The sequence below is a fragment of the Ursus arctos genome, unplaced genomic scaffold (genome assembly GCF_023065955.2).
Source record: "Ursus arctos isolate Adak ecotype North America unplaced genomic scaffold, UrsArc2.0 scaffold_5, whole genome shotgun sequence".
In the NCBI taxonomy this organism is placed as follows: Eukaryota; Metazoa; Chordata; class Mammalia; order Carnivora; family Ursidae; genus Ursus; species Ursus arctos.
The window spans coordinates 74277445-74303279 of NW_026623067.1; positions in this window are offsets into that span (position 1 = coordinate 74277445).

The following is a 25835-nucleotide window of genomic DNA, read 5'->3' on the forward strand; positions in this document are numbered from 1 at the left end:
GCAAGCCTTCTGCTGTCAAAAGTAAACAAAGTGAAACGGAACGAAACACCTCACTAACTGCTCTAGTGGGATAGACGCTTTCTCCTTTGAGTAAATGGTAACCCAGATCAGGCACGGACCTAACTTTTTTGAAGTTCCAAAGTCATCACAAATATCTGACGTCCCCAGTAGCATATGTACATGCCTTGAATCACTGATGGTCTAAAAATTTGTTTAACGATAACTAAGGGGGAAAGTTGGCAATTTAAGTATTAGGGGAATTAAGATTTCATTCCTTTTACTGGAAAAAATATTACCATTATTTGAAGCTGACCAAAAAAAGATTTTTTTATGGGCATATTTTAGCCTACCACGCTGTAATCAAGCATTTTTATGGGGCCCATTTATAGTAATAAGGCAGTAAAGGAGGAAGCTTCAGTTAAAAAACATAAGTGGCAGAAGCCTTGGGAGCCAATGACAAGACAAAATAGGAAGCTGCGTCTTCTGATTCTACCAACTACTCTGGATTCATCCTGCTTCCAAATTCCACTTGCTTTTTTTTTTTTTTTCCTTTTCTTTTTGGTGGATGTGGGAACACCCTGACCAGTCTCGAAAAGTAGGACTTGATGGCCCATCATGTGAAAAGCTATTAACATATCCACAGTTGGCCCTGAAATATGCTTTCAAGAATTGAGAAGATTTGCCAACCCCCATTTGAATTTTTCTTCAGAAAAGTGCACTTTTATTAACACCCTCCTCCCTACTGTGGATAAAAATGGTCTCAATATTCTCATGGGAAAAAAGAGCATTCTGAAGAGCCTCTGTAGACAGAGAAATAGAGTTTTCCTGGCCAAGAATAAAAACGGGAAAGTCTGAAATGTTTAGCGCCTCTGATTAAACCTTCAGTGGTGTATTTCTCTTAGACAAAGCATTTGTCATAAGTAGCTTGTCTGCCTGACTATGATTTATGTGGCTGGACTGAAATTGGCTGAATAATTTATGCTATTTATTGTTCTGGAAAGTTTCTTTTCTTAATAAATAAATAAGTGCTGTGTTAAGAGAAGGGGAAAATAGTGGCAAGTGTCAGTAGCGTGAGGAGGGAAAAAGTTATTTTTCCGTGTTGAAAGCTAATGAAGTGTATCTAAGAGGAATGGTCTCCACATAGAAGGGCAGGACTCTAATAGGTGAATATTGTCAGCATTTTCAATGAAACCAATTGGCTAAGAGAAGCTGTCAAATAGGTGTGAAATGAGGTAAAATTACGAGCGATACACTTTCTTTTAAGGTACTTTGCTTTGTTCCTTACAGTGCCTTGCAGCAAGAAATTTAATTTAAATACTGAAAATGGAATGCAGTTATATTGATTTAAATTTGCTAAGAAAGTCTTGGACTCTATTTCCTGTTTCCTGCATAAGTACAGACTGTGTGTGAGGCTGTGTATGTGCTTGCGTGTGAGTGCCATCAGCTTTTCTACTATTTATGAGTGAGTCACAGTTTATTAGACCCTACCACAATGTATATTAGCATAAAACACATAACTTGAATTGTCAGTTTAGAAAATGTTCAGAATGTATGATTACAGTTCTGTTCTTACTGTAAATTCTTACCTAGCTCTGATGATGGATCCCACCTGCCGAAGCACCGAGCTCATTAGATCTCGGTTGTGGTTGTTTTTTGTTGGGCTTTTTTTTTTTTTTTTTTTGGTTACCATTTTATCACATAAATTTTTATTCCTGGAACCTATGCCAAAGACAGAGTTGTAGACAAAAGAATGGATGGATGAGTGTGCAGAAATACATGTGGCTCGGTTCAGCGGAAACGGTTTCGTAGATAACTCACTGGAAGCTCTGACTAAAAATATTTGAAATGTTTACAGGCTGCATAATATATATGTTTGACATATTAAAGGAGACTTCTATCAGCTGCTCGGTAACCATTCCAGAAAAACGCCTTAAAAGAACTCAAGCAAAATCACAGCCCCTCATCTGCAGTGCTGTTTCTAATTTGAAGGCAAATTCATCTCTGACATACAGCAGATCCCGTGCAGGTGGAAGCAAGCCCCTCTCTGCTCCTCTCTCTGCCAGTCAAATTATGTCATCAGTGAAGGATCACTGGTTTTTAATGATACGGTGGCCTCCATACTGAGAAGCAGTCCTAGCAGAGCAATATGCATAGCCAATAAAATGGCTGTCACCAAATTACAATTGACACTTAACATCACTAAATCTGCAATGTAATTCCTTGTGACAGTTGTGTAGGTATATTAGAAGAAAATAATTTACTTCAAACCCAGCATGTTAGACACATTTTCCTGAGCGTAATTCATGTCACATTTACAGTAGCCAAAGCAAGCAGTCTCGAGGCAACCTTAATCTGGGAAGAGATCATAGATACTAACATGTTCATTGAAGTATGATTATTTATGCATGCAATAAACAAAGCTAGAGCAGTTGTTCATTGTAGGTTTTAATTGTTATTGGGGGTTTTAATTGTTATTGGGTTTTAAATGAATATTAGCCTCTTTTGCTGTAGGGAATAAGAAAAACTATAAAAAAACAAAGCCACATTTTATATGGGAAACAGGCATCAGAGAGAAAATCTTAATTTTTTTTTTTTTTCCCCAGGGATCTGACGAACGGACGTTCAAGTGGCCCTCACCCCACTCCAGCTCTGGCTGGGGTTCGGACTTGAAATTCTACACCAACCGCCACATGACAAAAGCATCCACAGGCAACTTGCAAAACGCAAGTAAACGAAACCACCAGCAGCAGTATTTCTCTTTTCTCAGAGTAATAACGTTGGAGGACAAAGGTTTGCGAGGCAGACCCGGTTTCTTCTGGTATACTATTTTGATACATTCACCCCGAGCAGATCTGCAGAAAGACCCTTCCCTGGCCTTATAAGCATATATAAATATGTGACAGAGTTAAAGGTCTCCACTCTTCAGAATGAAGTGGTTTGAATGTCTGGCGAAATGGGACTGCAAAAAATTCATTCCAACTTTGTCTCTAGGCAATTCACCTTTGGCCCAGTGATGATATGAGTCTTTCTGCTGATGGGAGAGATAGAATAGGTCAGGTCAGGCAGTCTCTAGAAGGCAGGGGCCTATTTGTTAGCAGAATGAGGCAGGTGTACTATTCTAGGGGAGATTAGCTCATCCCAGCATGATAATTACCTCACAGGAAACCCTCAAGGTGACACATCAAGTGTAGGAGCTGAACATCCAGTCCTGAAAATGGGCATGCCTGTATCGTTAACTAGGCTTAATTTAGAAACTCCAAATTTAAAAACACAAATCAGTGAGTGATAATTTCCCTGTCCTTTCATTAAGACATTAAAATGTCTCCAGCAAGTGCGAGCTCAGTAAAGAACGAGAGGCTAGATTAGAGCTCAGCTGCCAGGAGAAGGAATTATCCCCGTCCGCGTTTCCTAGTTGATTTTCTTACGGGAGTGGGAAGCTGCAAATAAGAAGTAAGCGAGCCCACATTCTGCTCACTGAGGTCCTTTTGGCTATTTGTGCCATTTGCCGGATCCTTCCTTTTGGAAAATAATTTCGAGGGAGTGGTGCCTTTTCTAAAACCGAACCATAAGGTTTCAGCTATGTCACCAAAGAACAAAAAGGGGGGAGCGTCAGCTGGGGTCATTCGGGTTTTTATATAAAGTTTCAGAACGTCGGTTGCTCTTCTCACAGCATCCTGACTTTGGGGCGGCCGTCTGAACCGTGTCTCGGGCTGCTGACGGCTTTAGCCACACTAAGCAGAGCTGGGCCGCTGCCTCCAGCCGTGGGCAAAAGCTAGAACCTCTTTGCTTTTCTAGGTCAGTGAAGATGACCTGAGAAATTCTTCAGCATCACTGGTCCCTTGAGCACACTCCCGACAGCACGAGGCTGGGGGAGGTGGCCGGGCCAACTGCATGACGACAGCTGCCGGATTTATCATGTGGGCACCAGGCTGTGGGGGGGTGCACCGAGAGAAGTGGCAAAAATAGCAGCAGGAGGGTGGGATAATATGATCAGGAGTCATGGAGTCTCACCAACTTTGCAGCTGGAGGTAGAGCAAACAAGGACGTTTCTAAGGATTTCTTCGGTAGAGAAGGAACGTCTCAGAGCTTTATTGGAAATGAAAGTTTTTAGCAGACATTCTTAAGGATGCATTAATGAGAAAGTATTTCACACACAAAAAACAGAATTGTGAACATGGATATTAGTATGATGATCTTCATAAAGATCAAGACTGAAAGATATTTAATTTGTTACTAATAAAGGATTGAGGTTTTGTATTTGTGTCTTTCCATGGGAGAAAAACCTATTCATTTTATACTCCAAAGTGCCTTTAAACTTATTTTCACTGAGGCCAGAAGAAATCTTTTTGCTCTCTCATACTGTTTAAGGTCTATTCCATGGTGAGGGCAAACAATGTGATGACCCCTGGAATGGTGTTGCCCACAGAGTGAATTTGGACCATCTGCATGGTGGATCCTTGTGAGAAACACCCCCTCTCCTAAGACCTCCAGATAGTTTAGGACACCCTGCCAGGACAGTTAGGATTGCCTAGAGCCCCAATCCAACGGCACCTACCTTATCGTCTCAGGACCCCTACAACCGCACCCCCGCCGTACCTCACAATACTTACGGTAAGAAGAGAAATCAAATAAATACAGTAACTCATTCTGCTGGAGAAGCTGTCTACAGAAATTGTACAAAACCTATTCACTCACTGATGATGGCAGGAAGCAGCACGAAATCCTGGACGCACTTCTCAGAAAGTCACTTAATCTCTATTTTGAAAACATTACGATTGTGTTATTATTATACGAACTTAACAGAAAAATGCCCTCACACAGAAGGAAGAAGTTAAGTGAAGGCAGGTAGCATCTAGTCTCTTCGTGTTCTGTTCCTTCCAAACCAGGTCGCGTGACTCCCGCTGCTGAAACAAGTCCAGTTTGTCACAGAACATATGGCCTGGAGTCTCTTTATTAGGAGCAGCTGATTGGAAGAAATTATTTTCCAAAATATCAAATGTAGAATAATTCTGTTAAAAAGGCATTAAGGATTTCTTTTGGAAATAGTCTCTGCTTTAAAGAATGTTTTTGAAGAGGGCACTTGATGTGATGAGCACTGGGTGTTGTATGTAAGTGATGAATCACTGAATTTTACTCCAGAAACCAATATTGCACTGCGTGTTAACTAACCAAAATTTAAATTTAAAAAAAGATGTTTGTTGAAAACAAACAAAGATTTTGTCCACTATGGGGAAGAAGGTTGAACACACACACACACATACACACACACACAATCACATGTATAAATACTCCCTTTGCTATTTTATTGTTTACCCCACTATTCTGCCCACACACACCCTCAGAAACGATTGTTCTATTCCCAGGCCTTGTTAAGACTCTTCAATCACACTAACACTCAGTCTCAATCTTTAAAATGAACACGTCTTTCTGAAATTACATGTTGAATATCAAACAAAGGCCATTTTAATGTTTTCAAGGCCAGACCAATATCATGGATAAGTCTGAAAAGGATGAAAGTCAAATCATGAACTGTGTATGGCTTTGATAACCAAATAATTTCAGTGATTAAGACAGAGAAGGGCGCTCTGGAATCACATTTGCACGATGATAAGAAGCAGCACTTATTTTGGGGGTTCTTTTCCATTGACATAAGACATCAGAAAGAGAAAAGAGAAAATGCTTATTATAAAAACAATTCTTCCTTATTAGCTCCTCTATGCATAAGAATAATTTATCAAATGGAGAATATAAGGAAATCCCAATTTTAAATGAAAATGCTATCAGTATTTTGTGAGGTCTCAATTATACTATCAACTACATCTTAATTTACACCATTGATAGAGACATAAGACATCAATTGATCTTTAATATGTTATGTTTCTGTTCCAAGACATCTAAAGAGAATTGTTTTCTCTATACGTCTGGATATTTTAACTTTATAAAATGATCATATAAATAGCAGATGAATAATACCCTTCAAAGTCAAAGCACAATCAGTAAAAGAAGCCACATTTCATTATTATCCCCATTTTCCTGCTTATCCTATATTACACTGTATGCAGTTTTTATTCAAACAAGTTACAAAATAGAGATCTGTATTTCTAGCACTATTATATTTCATTTTACTGGAAAATAAAATACAATCTTTGAAACCCACTTAATTTTTTTAAAAGAGAACAAAGAATACATTTTAAAAACTACTACACTTTATATCACATGTCGTCAGGAAAATGCAAATTAAAACAATGAGCGACCACTACACACCTATTCTGATGGCCCAGATCCAGACCGCTGACAAGACCAAATGTTGTCAAAGACGTGCAGCAACGCAAACTCTCATTGCTGGTTGGAATGCAGAATGGTAGAGCCACTTTAGAAGACAGTTTGGCAGGTTCTTAACCAACCAAATGTGTCTTTACCATACATTGCCCCTCTTGTTATTTAGCCAAAGGAGGTGAAAACTTCTATTCACCCAAAAATCTGCATACAGATATGTTTACAGTGACTTTATTCACAATTGCCAAAACTTAGAAGCGACCAAGATGTCTTTCAGTAGGAAAATGGATGAATAAATTGTGGTAGATCCAGACAATGGAATACTAGTCAGCACTAAAAATATACGAGTTATCAAGCCATGAAAGTTATGGGGGAAACTTACATGCATATTACTAAGTGAAGGAAGCCAATCTGAAAGGCTACCTATTGTAGGGTTCTAATCATAGGACATTCTAAAAAATGCGAAACTATGAAGATAGTAAAAAGATCAGTGGTTGCCAGGGTTTGGGGAAGGTTAGGATAAATACGTGGAGAACAGACGATTTTTAAGGCAGTGAAAATACTCTATGTGATACCATCATGGTGGTTACATATCCTTATACATCTGTCCAAACCCATAGAATGTACAACACTAAGAGTGAACCCAAATGTAAACTATGGACTAAGTGTGGTTATGATCTGTCAACATAGGTTCAACAATCGTAACAAATGTACCACCATGGTAGGGTATGTTGATGATGGGGAAGGCTATGCTTGTGTGGGGGTGGGGAGTATGTGAAAAATCTCTGTACCTTACTCTCAATTTTGCTGTGATCCAAAAATTGCTCTAAAAAAATAAAATCTTTTTTTAAAAATTCAACATTTATTCTTGATAAAAGCATTCAGATACATTTTTTGTGAATAGTTAAAAATACTCGAACAGAAGATTAAATTTGTCCAAGTCAGTCAAGTTAGAAGGTTTTAGATTTTGCCAGAAATTAACTTTACATGATTATAAATAAGCATTTTTCAAGAAGTTTATGTCATCCTTATGTAAGTCTTTAAGATTAAAGTTCCAGTTGCTTATTGCTATATAATGAACTACTCCTAAAATTTACTTATTATGTTATTTTTTCATTATTTTGTAGGTCATGATCAGAACTGGACTCAAGTTGGGCCATTCTCCAGGGTGTCAACTGGAGTCATACTGGTGATCCTCAGCTAGAGGTTGAGCTGGTCTGGATTCCTTATTCACATACCTGGAGCCTGGAACGGGATAGCTGAAATAGCCAGAGACTGGCCAACATTGGTCTCTCCCCCTGCTGCCCCTCTATGTGGCTAGCTTGGGCTTCCTCACATCAGGGCAGCATCAGGGTAGTCACAGCTCTCACACAGGAGATCAGGGCTCCAAGAGTGAGTGTTCCGAGAGACAAGAAGTAGACCTTTCTAGGCTCTTAAGGCATAGACCCAGAAACTGGCAGACGTAGACCCACATAGACCCACAACTTCCATTGTGTTCCGCTGCTCAACGCAGTCACAGAGCTCACCAGATGTAAGACTAGGAGACACAGACCCATTTCTTAATAGGAAAAATATTTAAGGTTTTGTGGCCATCTTCAATCTGCTACAACAGAATGTCTCATTTTGGAAATGTGTTGTTAAAAATTTTTCCCACAGGGGCACCTGGGTGGCACAGCGGTTAAGCATCTGCCTTCGGCTCAGGCCTGATCCCGGCATTGTGGGATCGAGCCCCACATCAGGCTCCTCCGCTATGAGCCTGCTTCTGCCTCTCCCACTCCCCCTGCTTGTGTTCCTTCTCTCGCTGGCTGTCTCTATCTCTGTCGAATAAATAAATAAAATCTTTAAAAAAAAAAAAATTTTCCCACAAAGAACATACACTCCATCCAATTTCCTTGTCGAAACCCCCAATTTTCAGGACCAATCTCAGTGTTCCCAGAAAAATAGAGAATAACAAAGTCTTTAAAAAGCCTAAAGACATACGAAAATAAACTAGGTGTCACATGGATTATATACCCTACTATGCCCAATCTAAGAGTAAGTCCGACAAAAAAAAGGTAATAACGAATTCAGAGATTTTTGTTTTAGGTAGTTAGTTAGCTAGGTAGTTTAAGTTGGATTAGGAGAAATCATTTGACTGCAAAGATAAGAAAATCAACACGTCAAGCCCCAAGAGAATTACTGCCATACTGAAACTTTAGCTTCAAAGAGTTTATGTGTCTTATCAAAACCTCAATTTAATTTTGGAAATGGTTCTGTAGCATAATTTATATGCTCAGACCAACAAGGACGATTCCATAAGCCATCCCGAGCAATCAACTTAATTACTCCACAGGCATTCAAGATAGTTCCTCAAATTAATCAAAGTCAAAGTCGAGTTATGAGCTTAACTGAAAGAATCCTAAATAAAAAGAATACCGTTTCCTCTCTCATTGTAGAATAAGTATTAGTCAAGATGGTGGTTAGATTAATGTCTATAAATTAAATCTGTGTTCTAATCTCCTTTTCTTATAAGGACACCAGTCAGATGGGGATAGAGCCCACCCATGTAACCTCATCTTACTTTAATTACCTCTTTACACACCCTATCTCTCTCTAAATACAGTCACATTCTGACATCCTGGGGTTAGAACTTCAATCTGACCTCTCCTCAGATTATACCAACAACTATTTTTCTTTTCTTTTTTAAGATTTTATTTATTTATTTGTCAGAGAGAGAGATCGCGCACAAGTAGGGGGAGCAGCAGAGGGAGAAGGAGAAGCAGGCTCCCAGCCAAGCAAGGAGCCTGACTCAGAACTCGATTCCAGGACCCTGGGATCATGACGGGAGCTGAAGGCAGACGCTTAACCAACTGAGCCACCCCGGCGTCCCCCAACAACTATTTTTCAAAGTCTGTTCTGTTACCTACAATTTGCTTGCCAAATTGCTTTGGCTTGATGCCATGGTTTGCTATTCGTTCTGCAATGCTGTTTAATGCTACTTTTCTACATATCTTGAGATTTCTTCTAGTCTCTTTGTTTTCAGTACAAGCCAAATGTCACCCTCACAGAAGTTCTGTGGAGATTAAATGAAATAATAGAGCCGAAGGCATTCTATTTCTTTAAAAGTGCAACATTGACTGTTTTAGAAACAGGAGTCACAAGGATGATTATCCAAGAACTCACAATCCAGTGGCAGAAATGCACATTAAACAAAGAGGTTTCAATCCCAGCAGAATTTAACCAAGAGTAGAATATTCATTCTCATAAAGGAAGGAGAATTTGGAAGACAAAACACCTAAGATGGTCATTCTTGGTCAGAAGAGAGGCAAGAAGTTACCAAAGAAAAATGAGCAGAGTGGCAACCAGAACATAGTGTGTATTAAGAGTGAACAAGTTTTAAGCTTAGACTAGGAACAGAGATTAGGACCATATCGTGATCTTGGGAGGATTCCTCTTATTCCCTCACAAAAGTCCTATGGACAAGCCCAGCTGTAGGCTTCTAAACCACCTTCCCCACGCCCATAGTCAGGTCTCCAACCTCTGGGTGTGAAGCCCTGACTCAAAGAGAAGGCACTAGAAAGAGAGTGCCCTCCCAAGAGCCTAATGAAGATGGTGCTCCAGTTCAGAATTCAGTGGATGTGCCCTGTGCCCACCAGGCTTTCCAGGGTACGGATGTGTATCCCACCAGCCAAAGGAAAGAGAAAACAGGAATAGTAACATACACACACACACACACACACACACACACACACAAATGGGTGAAAAGGAGTCCACTCCCTTAGAGCAAGATTCCCCTTCCTTTTCTGAGTCCTGAATGCCTTTCCTAGGATTATTCAATCTCTTCGACACCCCTGGAGACAAGTCAAATAATTTTTAGCCCATATAATAAAAGTATTGTATTTTTGTTTTAGGTTACGTTATTAAATAGTGTGCTATGCAGTTCATTTCATACGTTAAAGACTTACATAAAGAATTTTGGGTTTTTACATTCAACAAGAAGTTCATGTTATTTAATTAAATCCAATTTATGTAATAAAATCATGATATTCTTGTCTGACACAATTTAAAAGTAGCATGCTTTCTTTAAGTATATTAAAATGTAGATAAAAATTAAACTATACTTGGGTCCTCTGCTGTAAATGAAAAGTTGACTGGAAAGCTGTATTTTCTCTTTTTAACATTAATTTTTGAACTATTGTATGCATTTTGGTTCCTATACCAGAACTTGACCAGAGGCACACAAAGCACAACCATCAGCACGTTTATGCTCCTTCAACTTGTTGTGTTTCAGTTTCTTGTCCTTGAAGGACAGTCCAGTCTAGGTATAATTAAACAATCTAAGAAAAAAATTAAAACTGGGTAATGTTTAACTAATGTAACATCCTGTACCAAATATACTCAAATTCTTTAAATTTTTTTTAAATTAAAACACACACACACACACACACACACACACACACACACAGCAATTATGTTAAACCTTGACAGCAGTTATCAATATTGAGCTGAGATAAATCCCCTGATTAACTGAGGCATGAGAAGAATCATCTTCTCTTCCTCCTCACTCAGATTAAATTAGAGATGCCATTACGACCTGGAACACTGGCTCCCAAGTGTGTCTCCTCCACCAGGGGTATCCACATCTCCTGAGAACTTGATAAAATGCAAATTCGTAGGTGCCACCCCAACTCACTGAATCAGGGACTCCAGGGATGACGCCCAGCAATTTGTGGCCTCCAGATACATGCTAACATCTACCACCGACCTACACCAAACTGAAACACCGCACCCACCTTCATGAGGCATGCCTTTGGGAAAAACTGCCCTGGAGAAGTCAAGAGCAAGCCTCTCAGGTGGGCAGAAAGCTCACAGAAGCCCAAGCGAAAGAAACCATCTAATTCAGATTGCATTATTTTTTTTTAATTTTATTTATTCATTGACACACGGAGAGAGAGAGAGAGCACAAGGAAGGGGAGCAGCAGGCAGAGGGAGAGGGAGAAGCAGACTCTCCACTGAGCAGGGAGCCCAACGCGAGGCTCGATCCCAGGACCCTGAGATCATGACCTGAGCTGAAAGCAGACGCTTAACCAACTGAGCCACTCAGACACCCCTCATTTTGCATTCTTAATATGGCAGCAGTATTCTAGGGATGGAGGTATTTTCTTCATAAAGAGAAGAACTGAAAAAGAACTCACATCTGTGGCATATTTTTAAAGAGAGTATTGGCTTTGGAGTCTGACAGGCCTGAATTGAAATGCTGGCCCTACTCCTTACTGGCCTCATGACTGGCCTAGAAGGGAAAATGGACAACTCTTCATCTGTAAAATGAAGATAATAAACGTGCCCTCATGGGATTATGTGGGATTTTATGATCTATCATATGTACAGGTAAGCCCAGCGTAAGAGCATTTATTTATTCAAATGGCAAAGCAGTAGGATAATTAACAGAGAAATGATTTTGGTTTTATTTGCCCTTCGTTTTTCCTTACCCCTCTCTCCTGCCATTTCTAGCCAAGGGCTCCATCTGGGGCTCTCTTGTTTCTGGGATGATCCGCGACACAGCAGAAAACATAAGCTGTAAAAGACAATTGCTGTCATTGAAGATGTTGTGGCAGGTGTCCTGGGGGGAAAGGAGAGCGAGGGCAGGGGTTTGGGGGAGGAAGGCAAAGGGAAGCTTCCCCCCATCCTGGGAGGAGATCAGAGCCTGCAGAGCTCCTGTGAGGAGTGGGATCCATGCACTGTTCGATGGTCGTGTGAGCAGGAGATGGTGAGCCCCAGGCTGATCAGGGAGGGAGGGCTCTGTACAGCTCGTAGGACTAGAAGGTAAGTACAAGGGCTCCTGGCCATGGTAAAGATTCCCAGCCCGAAAGCAAAGAAGCAAACCTTCCTGACCAGAAATGTACATCCAGACTCAGAGAATGGGTGTCCTTAAAAGTAATTGCCCCGGTGGCCAATGATGGGCAGAGAGTACGAAGTACTGCTGTTGAAGACCCTGGGGACAGGAAGGAAAGAGAATCCTCAAACTGAACCTCCTCGAAAAGGTGCACAAGAAGGCTTGGGGATGGATCGTAGTTGGCTCAAAGCAATTCTAAAAATGTGTTAGCTCTTGTACATCTGAGTTTGTGGAGTGATAACCATATCCTCTGCTATGTTGATTATTAACAGCCGCTCTACTTGCAGATTTACACAGTATCTTCTCTTCGGTTAATGAAAGCACAGGCATTTTCACATACAAAATGGGAGGGTGCCAGCATCCGCTTCCATACTAAGGAAGGAAGGTGACAGTGCGGGCCTCAACTGAAAATCTACAAAAACATATATATGTGAGTTGTAACAAATGTAACGGAGTGACTTTTCAAACCTCATTTGAGTCTACATTTGTAAAACAGGACTCAGGGGCTTAAAATCCCTCTCACAATTAAATTATTTCTATTTTCTTATAAAATTATTTGTATACAAAAATGGCCCATCGAACAAGGTCCATTCAGGATACATAAATGTGACTTGAAAGACTCATAGGAAATGAGAAGGCCCTTCCTTCTCCATGAGAGCCCCAGACCAACAGTTCTCAGGTAAGAAACACACCCCACAGTAACAACATCAGAAGTCGTCATGAGTTCTCTGAGCGCATGCCTGATAAATCACGATACCATATTATTGTGCCAAAGAGCCAATAGAAACACTCCAACATAAAAAGGGTATAGAATCTGACCTTCGTCCTCAATCAGATGACATCAATGCTATGGTTGTTGACATCCCTCGAAACACGGTAAAGCTAGAAAAACAGGCTATTTGAACACGTTGGCCGTTTGAAGTTCTTTTGTCGGGAATTGCTGAACTGTCTCAAATCTAAAACTACAATTCAGGAAAGTACAGTTCAGTACTGGCAAAATATAATTAAGTCAACTGGCCAATTCAATATAATTCGCTATTATCTCACTCACAATTTGAGATGTGTTATCTGAGGCAATTATGTTGTGACACTGCATTTACACGCATTTTGAGATTCTTGGTGGTGACTAAAAGAATGACTCAGCGATGTCAATTCTGCTTTCTCAATCTCTGAGGCAAAGCAAAATACTCACTGTATATAAAAGGAATAAACTCTACCCTGCCGTAAGAGAAAAATTTTTTCTCCCACCCCACAGGCCTGTGAAGTTTCTCTCCTCTGAGAGTGTGACAGCCCCACTTTCAACCCAACAGGTCAAGGCACAGAGCCCAGTATGACCGCCATGACTGATATTTATTATATCCTAGACTTTTGCCATCCAATGAAAGAAGTATGGGACTCTGGGGCTAACGCCTGCCTGGCTTCTAATCCACCTCTAACCTTCCTAGCTGTGTTAACTTTGGGCATGTTGCTCAGCCCCTCAGTGGATTAGTTTCCTCATCAGTAAAATAGCCATAATAACACTGCCTGCCTCATGGGGGGTAGTGAATGTGAAGTGAATGAATATTTGCAAAGTGCTAGAACAATACCTGCCTGTATAAATATTATACATATGATAGGAGGTAGGTTAGGGTATCTTCAAAGCTTTATTTCTTTACAACTGATATATTTAGTTTATAAAAAAATGGGATAAACTATGTAGTAAATGATATCTTATATTTATGTCAGAGTCAAAGAGTTGCTATAAAATTATAACATTTGTCAAAGGACTTCAGTGTGGCTAAGATTTCTCTATATAAGATTTAACTGTTAGGTAGTAGTAATTTGTTTCGACTCTTAGTATTTTCAAAGTCTGAGATGTGACTAGTTTTATCTTGCCTTGTTGGAAAACTCTAGGCCAAGTTTCTGAAATGGAAGTTTTATTCCAGATTTATTTATTGGCCCCAATTTTTTACATAACAATGTCCATGGCTTTTGGGAGGAGAAAGGGATGTAAAGCACAGTACCCAAACCAAAGTAAGAAGACAGACAGACATAAAGTTAAAAACAATTTTAAAGACTCCAATTCAAGTACCACTTAGGATCTGAGGACATGCTGGTATTTCATATTTGCTATCATTGTCCATACTGTTCATTAATAGCCCCATTTTATGTTTTAAAAAGGCTGTAAAGACTCGGAGAGGTAAAATGACCAAAGTTGAGACATTGTTGAAACCTGTTTTGGAACCAGGTTTATGTGACTCCCATCCAAGGTTCTTCCCATTCTGCCAGAGCTGCCAAGATAATCATCCAGTCTAAAGATAAGATGTGATCTGGTAGTTCAAAGGAAAGGGGATCGCAGTGGATAAAAACAAGCAAAAAAAATGTCATGGGAAGAGGCTGAGAAGTGGTTAGAATTGGGAGAGGTAAATTAGAAGAGAAAGGGCTGCAGTGGACAGTTGAGGAGAAGCAAGGACACTGAGCCAGAAGGAGCGGCAGGGAGCCCGAGCCGAGCCAGGAGCAGCGATGACGATGATTCCCTACTTACAACGGACGGAGTCTCTCCGAAAGCAAGGCTGAGGCCTGAAGTTGGGAGCTCAGGAGCCTCTGAGGGCTTTTCTGCAGGGACGTGCGTGTGTTACAAACGCGTTTAGCAGCAGGATTAGAGAACGGGAGGAGGCGGTGGCCAGGCAAGCTGCTGAAGACCGCGGCCTCGTTCAGGCTCGATGTGTGCCTGCGATGGTCTGCGGGCTACCATAGAAGGGAAAAGACATCACAGCATTAACCCTAAAGGCAAAACGTTAAGAACCTAATAATTGCGAAGCCTGAAGGAGAGCAACAAGTGAGAAATACCCTCAGGGCTTTGAAGCTGAGCACTTCAACAATGGGCATTCTATTGATAATCCCAGGAGCCCTGAGTTGGGGAAGAAGAGAGGAGCCCAGGTCTGGAAAAAACACAGGCAAAGCCCTCAGTTTGGAGGGAAATAAACACCACCAACAGGAGACGCTGGAAAACCACAGTGAGCTGAACTCTTAAGTTCGAGACACCCCAAGACCAAGGTGGTGTGCAAACTCGTCCGGTAGGACGAAAGCTCTGGTCAGCAGTCAGGATGAAAATATCGATGTAAGAGTTATCAGCACAAAGAAGAGTGTAGAGAGTGAGTCACTGGACTAAGTAGCCTAAATGAGCACTGAGATCTTCTACCGTATTCATGTGTCACCAAGAGGAGTTCCGGTTGGTGTATCTCTTGTTCTTCCTTTTCTTAGGTGACACTACAGAACATGTGACTTCTGGGCGGCAGGTGGGATGTGAGAGGCCTTCTCATTATCTATGTATTTGCTTTGCATTTTTTTGAGAGGAGTAGCCTCTATTTCCCTGTTGAAACCCCTGAAAAAGGAACACATGAGAGAATTTAAATGTGCTAAGAAATTTGAAATGCTAAAAATGGCACTTTAGCATTGGCTGTGTAAGAATTTCAATGTTCCTGCCAGCTCAGATACAGGCAATTTTATCTTTAATTACCAAAATAAATGTAATTTAAAATTTTTCTTGCATACCTAAAGGCAGAAAGTAAAGTGCTCTTTTAAGAATAATAAAATGTCTTGATCTAAATCGGACAAATGATAGTATCCCCAAACCTTCAACACTGGAGGAGGGCAGCAAAGAGATCTAGTCCAACTCCCTTGGACGACATACCAGGAGGTATTCGCTAAGCCACTGTTGGATGACAGCTGGGCTACATGATTACTTATACATACATCTTGTCAACAGTCCTCAAACATCACCCAAGAACCTTATTCAGTCTGCAAAGTGACCAGATTCGGTATCTTAGATTGTCATAGACCGCAGCAGTGTCCAAGTCTAACATTAACCCAACTCAGGACAAAAACAGAATCTTGGAAAACTCTACTTCATTGGAAAAGTTTGCTATAGAAAATGAAAACCTGTTCTCTGAAGTCCAGAGCAGAATCGTCAGAGGTAGTCAGAGCGACTGGACTACAGGGAACGGCGTCCCTCGTCCCCTCACATCTGGTATGGATTTATAATGATGAACAAAAAAAGAAATCTTTTAAATTAGGCATGTGGATTTGTGCCTTGACCTTGTTAAGTGAAAAGTAGGTGTTACCCCCATGAATTTCTATGAAATTGGTAGTAAATGTGTAAAAGTCAAGGCCCCCCTACAGCCTATTAAAGAAGCCATGTGTGCAAAAGCGTAGAGACACCAAATGCTAGTACACTCGTGCATGGGATACGTAGCTACAACGTAGGTAATTTATTACAGATTTGAACTTGGTTTTTTTTTTTTTAGCAAAAAAAAAAGAAAAGGCATGGAAAAGGTAGAAAATACATGAGCGTACAATTAAGGGAGAACTTCACTGTCAAACCTTCAATGACCAGTCCCACTGGTTCTAGATGACCAAGACGACACATTACAAAACATGGATGTAGCTCAAAGAAGATGAGATTGTTAACAATAAAAGCTTTTCTTAAGAAGAGTTTGCCATGAAATTTGAGAAATTCTGTGATTATTTTTTTTTTATCTTAGGAAAGATTATTTTATGGCACTCGAGCTTCAAAAAATTCAAATTAAACTGCTGGACTTCTTAAATAGAGTTTTCTTATCATCTTCTTTAGCTTGGTAATTTAAGATTTTTCTCCAGTCCCACTTCTGGCCAACCCAGCCCTTCCTTCCCACGTTGGCTGGGTACCGTGAGTGCTATAGACAGTGCCCAGAAAGACTGGTCTCTGACCTCCACTCCCAGATAGTTCTATGCAGAAAAGCCCCATGAATATTGCCTTCACCTTCTTCGGCCTCTTTTTTTCTCCTTGAAGTGTAGAGGTTCACAGCCAGGGCCTGGCTCTTATTACAGGTTTTAAGATGAAGTCTATACAGTGAAAAGGACTCTGTTTTTATTTCTTTGGAATTATTGGCTTTCAAAGCCTTTGAATTCCCTGCAGATAATTACTGTTTTGGCCCATGATTTCTCTGATATTTGATGCCTCTGAGTGGAATAAATTACCTATCTAACAAGGAGGGTTAATTGGTGGTTGTGAGCCCGTGTCCGTGCCCTTTGTATTAGGTTTTAAGCGCCCTGCAAACTCTGACCTTCTGAAACATCGTATTGTTTTAAACCCTCTCCCCAGGACAACCTGTGGTTTGATTCTTTTTTTTTTTTTTTCTCTTTTTCCATGCTTTTATTTTCAAACTGTCTGTTACACGTATTAAAAGATATGGAGAACATATAGATGAGTTTTAATTTTTTACCCATTCTGGCAATTTCCATTTTTTAATTGGAGTGTTTCATCTGTTTACATTTAATATAATTATTTATATGTTTGGATTGAGATTTACCAGTTTGCTATTTGTTTTCCCTTCATCCCATCTACTTTTGTTCCTCTCCCTTACTTTCCTACTGGAGGAGATAATGCTAAGTGAAATAAGTCAAGCAGAGAAAGACAACTATCATATGATTTCTCTCATCTATGGAACATAAGAACTAGGAAGATCAGTAGGGGAAGAAAGGGATAAAGAAAGGGAGGGTAATCAGAAGGGGGAATGAAACATGAGAGACTATGGACTCTGAGAAACAAACTGAGGGCTTCAGAGGGGAGGGGGGTGGGGGAATGGGATAGACCGGTGATGGGTAGTAAGGAGGGCACGTATTGCATGGTGCACTGGGTGTTATACACAACTAATGAATCATCGAGCCTTACATCGGAAACCGGGGATGTACTGTATGGTGACTAACATAATATAATAAAAAATCATTAAAAAAAAAATGTAGTTTGGATTCTTGACTACTGGGAACTAAAAGGAAGAGGGAAGCGCTTCAGTAGCTTGGTATGTTTGGGCGTTAAGGGTTCTTTTGTGTTTGTGACACGCGTACCCCCCAAGGCGAGCACGTTTCCTTCTAGTATTCTCAGAACCGTGGAAGCCAAGGATACCTGTGCCCAGACCCCACGCTCGTAAAACTTACCAGAGTTCAAACTCGGAGCTGCAGTTTCCGTAAAATTCCCTCTCTAAGCATTCGGCCTCCCTTAGCCATTTCACAAATTCATCTCTGAGACTCAAACTATGCTTTTCTCGTGGTAGTATTTGTCTTATTAAATCCGTGAAACTAAAAATGCCTCATTGAAGTAAAACATTAGCACCAACTCGCACAGCAAATTGTTTTGCGTGAATGAAAGCTTTTTAAGAGTGTAACTCGGCAAAATTACCCAAAAGTAGTTTAGCAAATGCCACAAAACATAACATCTGCGTATTAAAAATGCATTCTGTAGGCTGCAGAAAAATCGCAGTACTGAAGCAATTTTCTAATATTTACATATTTATAACAAGTGCCTGTCACGCGAAGGCTCGGCTCACCTGCAGCACTTTCATGTTATGTAAAATGAAAACCGTCTCGTGCTTGGGTGTTCTAATAACCATGATATTATTTTAACAATTACACTATTTAATACCTTGGATTAGTCCCTCTGATAGTGCTATTAGCTGTCACTAGACCCGATAATAGGTGGCTTCATCTTTGTTATGACATGATCTTTCCTACTGTTTGTTGACCTTTCAATACAAGGGGGAGGGGACGCTCCCAGCCCCCCAAACCTTTCAGCGGCTACTGTAAAAGCTGTAGTTTAAATCTCAGCTGGAATGTTTAGAAACCCTCGGTGCTAAATACCTCAGTGGACTGCTTAAACACCAACAACAGCCTTATGGGGCCTTAGTCGACCTTAAACACATCTTTTTTTGTCGAGAATATTGCATTCTGCCACAATTCTGTGGGCTAACCCTGGGCTCACATTAAATATACCAGCCTCATTGAAGCTTACTGAATTGAGTTGAGTTGTTCTTTGTTTTATTCTCTCTCGGCTTCACCCCCAACTGGGACTGGGCAGCCTTTCTTCCAGTGGAGCGTGCTTTAAAGTAACCCAAAGAAGAGAAGGAGGGGGAGGGGGGGAGAAACGAAAAGGTGCAGCTAAGGCCCATAATTAGTCTTGATCCTCCAAGTCTAAAATATTTTAACGCCAGGTTTCTGATTGCAGTATGGGCAAAGTGGATTTGGGAATGCAGAAAAGTAATTAGGTCTGTGCATTGAAGTGTGGAGAGCATTTAAAAGTGAATGGGTGGTTACTACATTCTTGGCAGGCTGTTTTTTATCTTTTCATGCTCTGCCGTTGTTAGAGGTGATGGGTTTATTGCAGTTTTGCACTCTGGAGGTGGCTGTGTTTTTCTTAACCTAGCCTTTTGCTCTCTATCTCAAAAATGAATCCTCGTGGTGTGAGGAAGAATGAGGGAGATTTTGAAAAACGACAAGCCAGGCACACTGGCCAGATATTACGCAGTGAAGCAGACTAAGTTGAGAATAAACCCCCACATTGCAACAGGTCACTTAGAGAGATTGCGGGTTTAATTAATGACTCGCTGAGCACGGGACCAACTGGAGACAATGGTCGCCCCACGGAGAAGGGAAACATCACATATTATTCTCTGACCTTGTTCACAGAGCCATCCAAACTATCTAGGGAGAAGCCTGACATCAGTACGCCACGCTGAGTCCTGGGACGCAAGACACAGACCATAAATGTCTGAATAGTCAAAATGCATGTTTTTGATTACTTCTGTCTATAGAACTGCTGCAATTTGCTCAGATCACATGCCCCTTCGGCCTAGATCTTCACGTCTGCCAGTCAAGTAATCATCAGTGCTGGCTTGCGAGTCATAGATGATGTATGTGCCCCCCCCCCCAAAAAAAATAGCTGGGGTGTTGCAAGGGGGTGGGTAGCTGAGGTAAGAATTGATAGAATTTGAATGGTCTCCTTTTCATTCCCACAAAATTTTGTTTTAGCTGATAGTGAAAGATACAAACAGAGGAGGCACATTTCTTTAGCAAAAGAGACTATACATGGAAAAAAAAATCACATGAGGCAACTCGGTCTTTCCAAAAGCATTTAGTGGTATTTGCTGAATTTGAAAAGGCAGAATCAGATCCAGCTAATGGAGGACCAAACGAAATAAACCAGAGGTAGGTTTGGGGTGGGTTTTTGTCATTGTTGTTCTTATGTTGAGAGTTTGGAGTTTTTCTGTTTGCTGTTTACGTTAGAAACATGACTCGGAAAGGCTCGCGCGGATGACCGGACCAGTGTACTCATGTCCTCGGGCAACAACTTCCGCACGCTTGAAGTTTAGACAAACGAGTTCCTTACTTTTTAACACTTTTTAACTGTTGCGTTCAGTATCTTAATTAAGTGCCATTCTTCCATTATCTAGTCTTCTGTATGAGAAGTATATCTCCTTCCACATATGGCTCTTAGCTTACTGGATTTATCTCCACTTCTAGTGGACAAGAATGAGCGCTTTGCGTATTCTCACTTTAGCCCTGGCTGGCCTCAAAGCAGCTCTCCCAGACCGGCTTCTCCCAGGAAAAGATTCACACAGCATTGATATTGCTTAGCGACCTGATATTTCAGGTCGTCTAGAAGATACAAATAAAGCACATGATCTGATGCCATTATAAATGAGATTTACATCTTCATCACTGCCTGTTTATAACAGAGAAAACTTGGAAACAGCATAAATGTCTAGCAACGAGGAATCAGTTAAATAAACAATGATACATCCATACAATGAAATGCTATCCAACCATCAGGAATGATGTTGGGGAAGACTGTTTAATGACCAGAGAAGGTCTTCAAAATATACTGAATTGAAGTGTAAAAGGCAGGTTTATAAGGCAGTGTGCACAGTATAATCCTATGTGTTTGTGTGTATAAAAGAGGTAATGGATTATCACAAATTGTAACATAAAATCTTTGTTTGAAAAAAAAGAGAGAGAGACAGTAAGCCCATTTTTAAGGAAAATGAAAACACGCCAAAATGTTAATATATGTTACCCCTGAGTAGTGGGACTCAGGATGATTTTGTTTTCTTCTCTCTGTTATCTGTATTTCCTAAAGTTACTGAATAAACTTATAATGGGACAAGATAGTTTTCTAACAAAGAAACTATTAATAGAAGTCATTTAAACAGAAAATGCTTACCAAACTATGGTATTAAATTCTCCATGCAGACTTTCTAAAACATGATCTGTCACTCGGAGTGCAAGAGGCAAGCGTAAAAGTAAAACATTTCTGTCCTCACCCACACCCCATGTTCATTGTGGTACCCGAACATAAGTTCATTACCCACAGTATTTTGTGAAGACCTGTCTCCAGTTGCCTAACAGGTGGGAAGAGAGTCCAGCACTCCACAATGAAACCGTATTTCACATTTAGAAAAGCCCAAGTAGGAATGAGCATCCCTCCCCCATCTCTCTCCATGAGGCCGTGACCGATCACCACGCGACCTCATTCCGACCAAGCTCTACCCAGAACACGCGCCGCAGGCTCGTGCGCGCTGGCCGGGGTCATCCTCCTCCCTGACCCTCCCTGAGTCCATAAAGCAAGGTGCACATTAGAACTCGGCTACCTGCGTTGAGGAAACAGTCCTTCTTGGAGGCCTGATATATTCCCTGTTATGCAAATGGGAAATAAGCGCCGGCATATCCAGGTCAGAGGCATAATGTGTATAAATAATTGCTGGGGGAACTATGTGGCTCAGTGAGCTCATCTAAAGCCAGAAGCTTAAGAAGTTTGTGTCCAGCACAGATGCTGACTTGCTGGGAGCCCATGGGAAAATCACTTAAACTCTCTGTGTTTCATCTTGAAATAGAGACGATAGGAATGTTGACCCAGGCCCCGGGGAATAGCGAAAGATTGCAAAGCACTTCAAAAATTCTTGTATCAAAGTAATAGGTGCTATTTAGGGAAAAGGTCATGAAATAATCAAAGACCTCCTGAAACCTCAGCAATAACAATGTGATTTGACAAACTGTGATCTTTCAGCATCGCCGAAAAGGTGTCAGTAAATTCACGGAACCCCAAATTCACAGACATACCTAAGCACTCGCCATAGTTAGTTTAGGGACTTGATCTTTTTCACAGCAGACTCATTGTTCTCCTGAAGCAGAACATGCCAATCAGATGTTTGTGCAGATCCTCTGGCTTCACGTGGTTTGGAAGAGAATCCCACCCGGAAATGAGTTGCTGAGAAACTTCTTGAAAGCATCACTTACTACAAACCAAATTGTATTCAGCAGGTAGAAATTAACACACGGCGAGACACAACCTAGGATCACAGAAACACACATGGAAGCCACAAGAGGCCGGAATATAGTGCTGTCCTATAATTATGTGGCTTTGGTGCAATAGTCACTGTAAGCTTCTGTGGCTTCCATTAGGAATACCACTAAGAGTTATTGGCAGCGGGATGTTTCTGGTCTCCTTGCCATCTCCCTTTCCCGTTCCTGCTGGGCACAACACCCTCCTACCATCTCTGATCTGACACCAGGCAGTGCCGTAATGTTAGTGTGTCGTGTTATTTTCTAGATGGTTTACCAAACTGTATACATGGTCAAAGACATAGGGCTGGTGGTGACTTGGTATCCCCCACGATTTGGGTCATGGGCTCAGTCACCATCTTTTGGTCTGGTGTGTGCCCACATAAAGGAGACAGGAGAGAACGTTCTTGAAAAAGCAGCATAGGAACTGGAGCTAACTTTATGCCTCCTGGAATTTCTAGCCTTAAACAAAATGATTCAAAACAAAACAAAAGAATGACCCCCTCCCTATATGTCTGATACTCTGGGTGGTGTTATTTAATCATTATTTCTACCCAGGATATGCTTCAAGAATGGGAGTTGGAATCAGACAGACCTGGGTTCAAAATCCAACTCCACTTCATAGCTGAGTGGCCTAGGGTAAGTAATTTAAATTTTCTAACCTCAGTCTCCCCATCCCCAAAATGGGGGTAATAATTGCTACTGCCTAGTGTTATAAAAGAGTTTGAAACAAGGCATGTAAGTATTTAACAGAATGTCTGGCATATAGTAATTATTCAATTAATGCTAACCGCGTTGTTAGCAATACCGTAAGAGCTATATCGGTAGCTAGTTTCTTTATTTGGTAACAAAGAATACTGACACTGGGAGGATTAAGTGGCTGGTGAGCCAGGATTCTGTCCCAGGAACCCTGATTGCAAAATGCATGCTGTCTCCACTCCTCTTCACTGTTTTTCCTTTGGGAAACAGGGCAGTTCAGAAGGACAGGCTCACAAACCTAGGACGGTAGCCTAAACACCCACATGCAAGGATCTCAAAACACAAGTCCAGGCATATAGAAATATGTTCTTTTATTCTTAGCAACATTATCACGGCCTCTCTTGTGGGGAGCGCTGTGTTTGTCTCAACCCCACAGTAATAATGCTGGCCAGGATACTAATCTCAACTGAATTTCTCGGCACCAAGGGCAGAAGAGAGAGCAAAAGTGATCATTCCTTTTTCCCCCCTTTTTCCTTTCTTCCTTTCAGTGCAAAATCCATGACCTCCGTGACCCTCAACCCAAAACCATAGCCCAAGGCTTGGTATAGCTCAGGGTGGAGGGGTGTGGAGAGGGCAGATAATGTTCGAGAAAGACAAACTAGGAGCAGAAACAAAGGCCAGTAAACAGAGTGAAAGAAGCTTAGAAAGGGAGGAGGGAGGGGGGCCTGGAAGCAAAGAACAAGGCACAGAAAAAGGACTTGGAGAAAGACTGAATAAATTGTTTGCTTGTGCTGTTTAGCAAAATCAGCTAAACTTGGCTTTCAAAAAGTTTCACACAAAATCATTTTCACTGATTATTTTTTGGCACAGAAATTTTGTAAAATTTGGAAATTCACAAAGTGACACAATTTGCTAAAAATGCCATTCAACACAATTTGATGTAAACTACAGAAATGTTATTATAATTCATTAGGAAAACTTAAAAATGTGATAGTGTCCTGAAAACTTGGATGGTTGCCACAAGAGTCACTGGCAGCTCAAAACCAGCATAAGAACCAAAATGCTCAGCCGATCTATTCACAGGCAAATGTCATGTGTCTTTTATGCGGTGAGCTTCACTCTAATATCCTGAGGTATTTTGTAGCTAGTTTTAGTGTTCCCTTTTATTTTTTCCCGGGAGTCAAATCCTACAACGCTGACACACGTAGGCCATTCTATACAGAATCCATACGACCCACACGGCCGCAAGGAAGCCGTGCTCGCCGCCACCACGAGTTCCGAAGGCTCGAGTTGAGATTCTATCGCCCTGTTGTTAGAACGGGGCTATGTCTGGTTTGCATATGTGCGTCCTCTAGGTGGGATAAAAGCGGCGAGCTTCCTAACAGAATCCAGTGCTACTAACAGAATTCTGGGAGGCAAATATACTATGAAGAAAATGCCAAATGAACATCCGGTAGGCTGGATAGAAGGCTACTGCCTCCTTGAGGGAAAGGATTTTGTCTTGACCATCTAAGCAAAGACCCCAGCAGATAGTAAATGCTCAGTAAGTTACAGGGAAGACGGATGGATGGAGAATAGGAGGGCGGGAGGGAGAAGGGAGAAGGGGAAGGAAGGAAGGTTCAGTTCAAGTTCTAATACACAGTAAAATGAACTTGGGCAGATGGCTTACTTTTTAAAACCTGTTTTCTTGCGTATAAATGAGAATAATACGTACCTCCAGTACTGCTTATCGTCAAGGCCTTACGGCTTACCACAGGTTTTCACACACGTTATCTATTAAATCATACTGGGTTTTTTTATTGCCATTCCTATCATCATTGGGGATAGGCCTACATAATAATGAAAACCAATTTATCTTTCCTCAGCCCTCCCCACCACTCCTTTGATAATTCTCCCAGTCCTATCCATGCGTTAAAGCCCCATGTCCTCAATCTTTATCTTTCTGCTCCTGACTACCAGGTTTCCTGCCAGGTGAGCTCCTTAAAAATCCTACTTTCTAGAAGACCCTTAGGCTTCTTCCAGACCCAGACAAAATATATCAATTTAATGTACCCAATCTTTAGTCATCTGCTTTACACTTGATAATCTGATAAATACATACCAAGGTGACTAAAACTATATTAATTATTGGCACCCATCACCACATGCCCTGAATTACAAGTGCTGAAAAGAATAAAACTACACTTCCCAGGCTCCCTTGCAGCTGGAGTTCCAGGTCCATTCTGGATTTGGCCAGGATGTAGCTGTGACAAATCTGAAACACAGGAGAGGCTATTTTCCTGTGGCAGTTGCACTTGACAGGCAAGCTCTGACAGTCACCCGTGCTGGCGGGGACCGGGGTCCACATGCTCCTCGCTGCCCATCAGTGTCTTGGGAGAGAGGCAGCTGGAGCAGAAGCCCCAGGAGCCAGGGTGCCCCCACTCCTCTAACAATTGCAGTGGCGATGGGAGGACCAGAAACCTGAGGCCAGAGCAGCTCCTTGAGCGCATCACTCCAGTCTCTCCCAGGGCTTTTGTAAATTCATAATCCCTTGTATTGAATGCCTTTCTGCTTACAACACCCAGAGCAGAGTCTCTTTTCTGCGCGGAAGTCTGTTGATGCAGTGGTTTAACGATTAACTTAACGACGGTAACCTTACAGTCACTCAGTCCTCCCTCCCTACTCCCAAATCACGGTGCTCACAGCTAACTACCCATTGCTCCCGCTGTGGCCTCATTCTTTATTTACCTGTTTATATTTACATCTCTTACTCTATTGTATTGCTTTTTTTTTTTTTTAAGATTTATGCATTTATTTGAGGGGGGAGGGGCAGAGGGAGAGAATCTCAAGCAGACTCCCTCCTCAACACGGAGCCCCA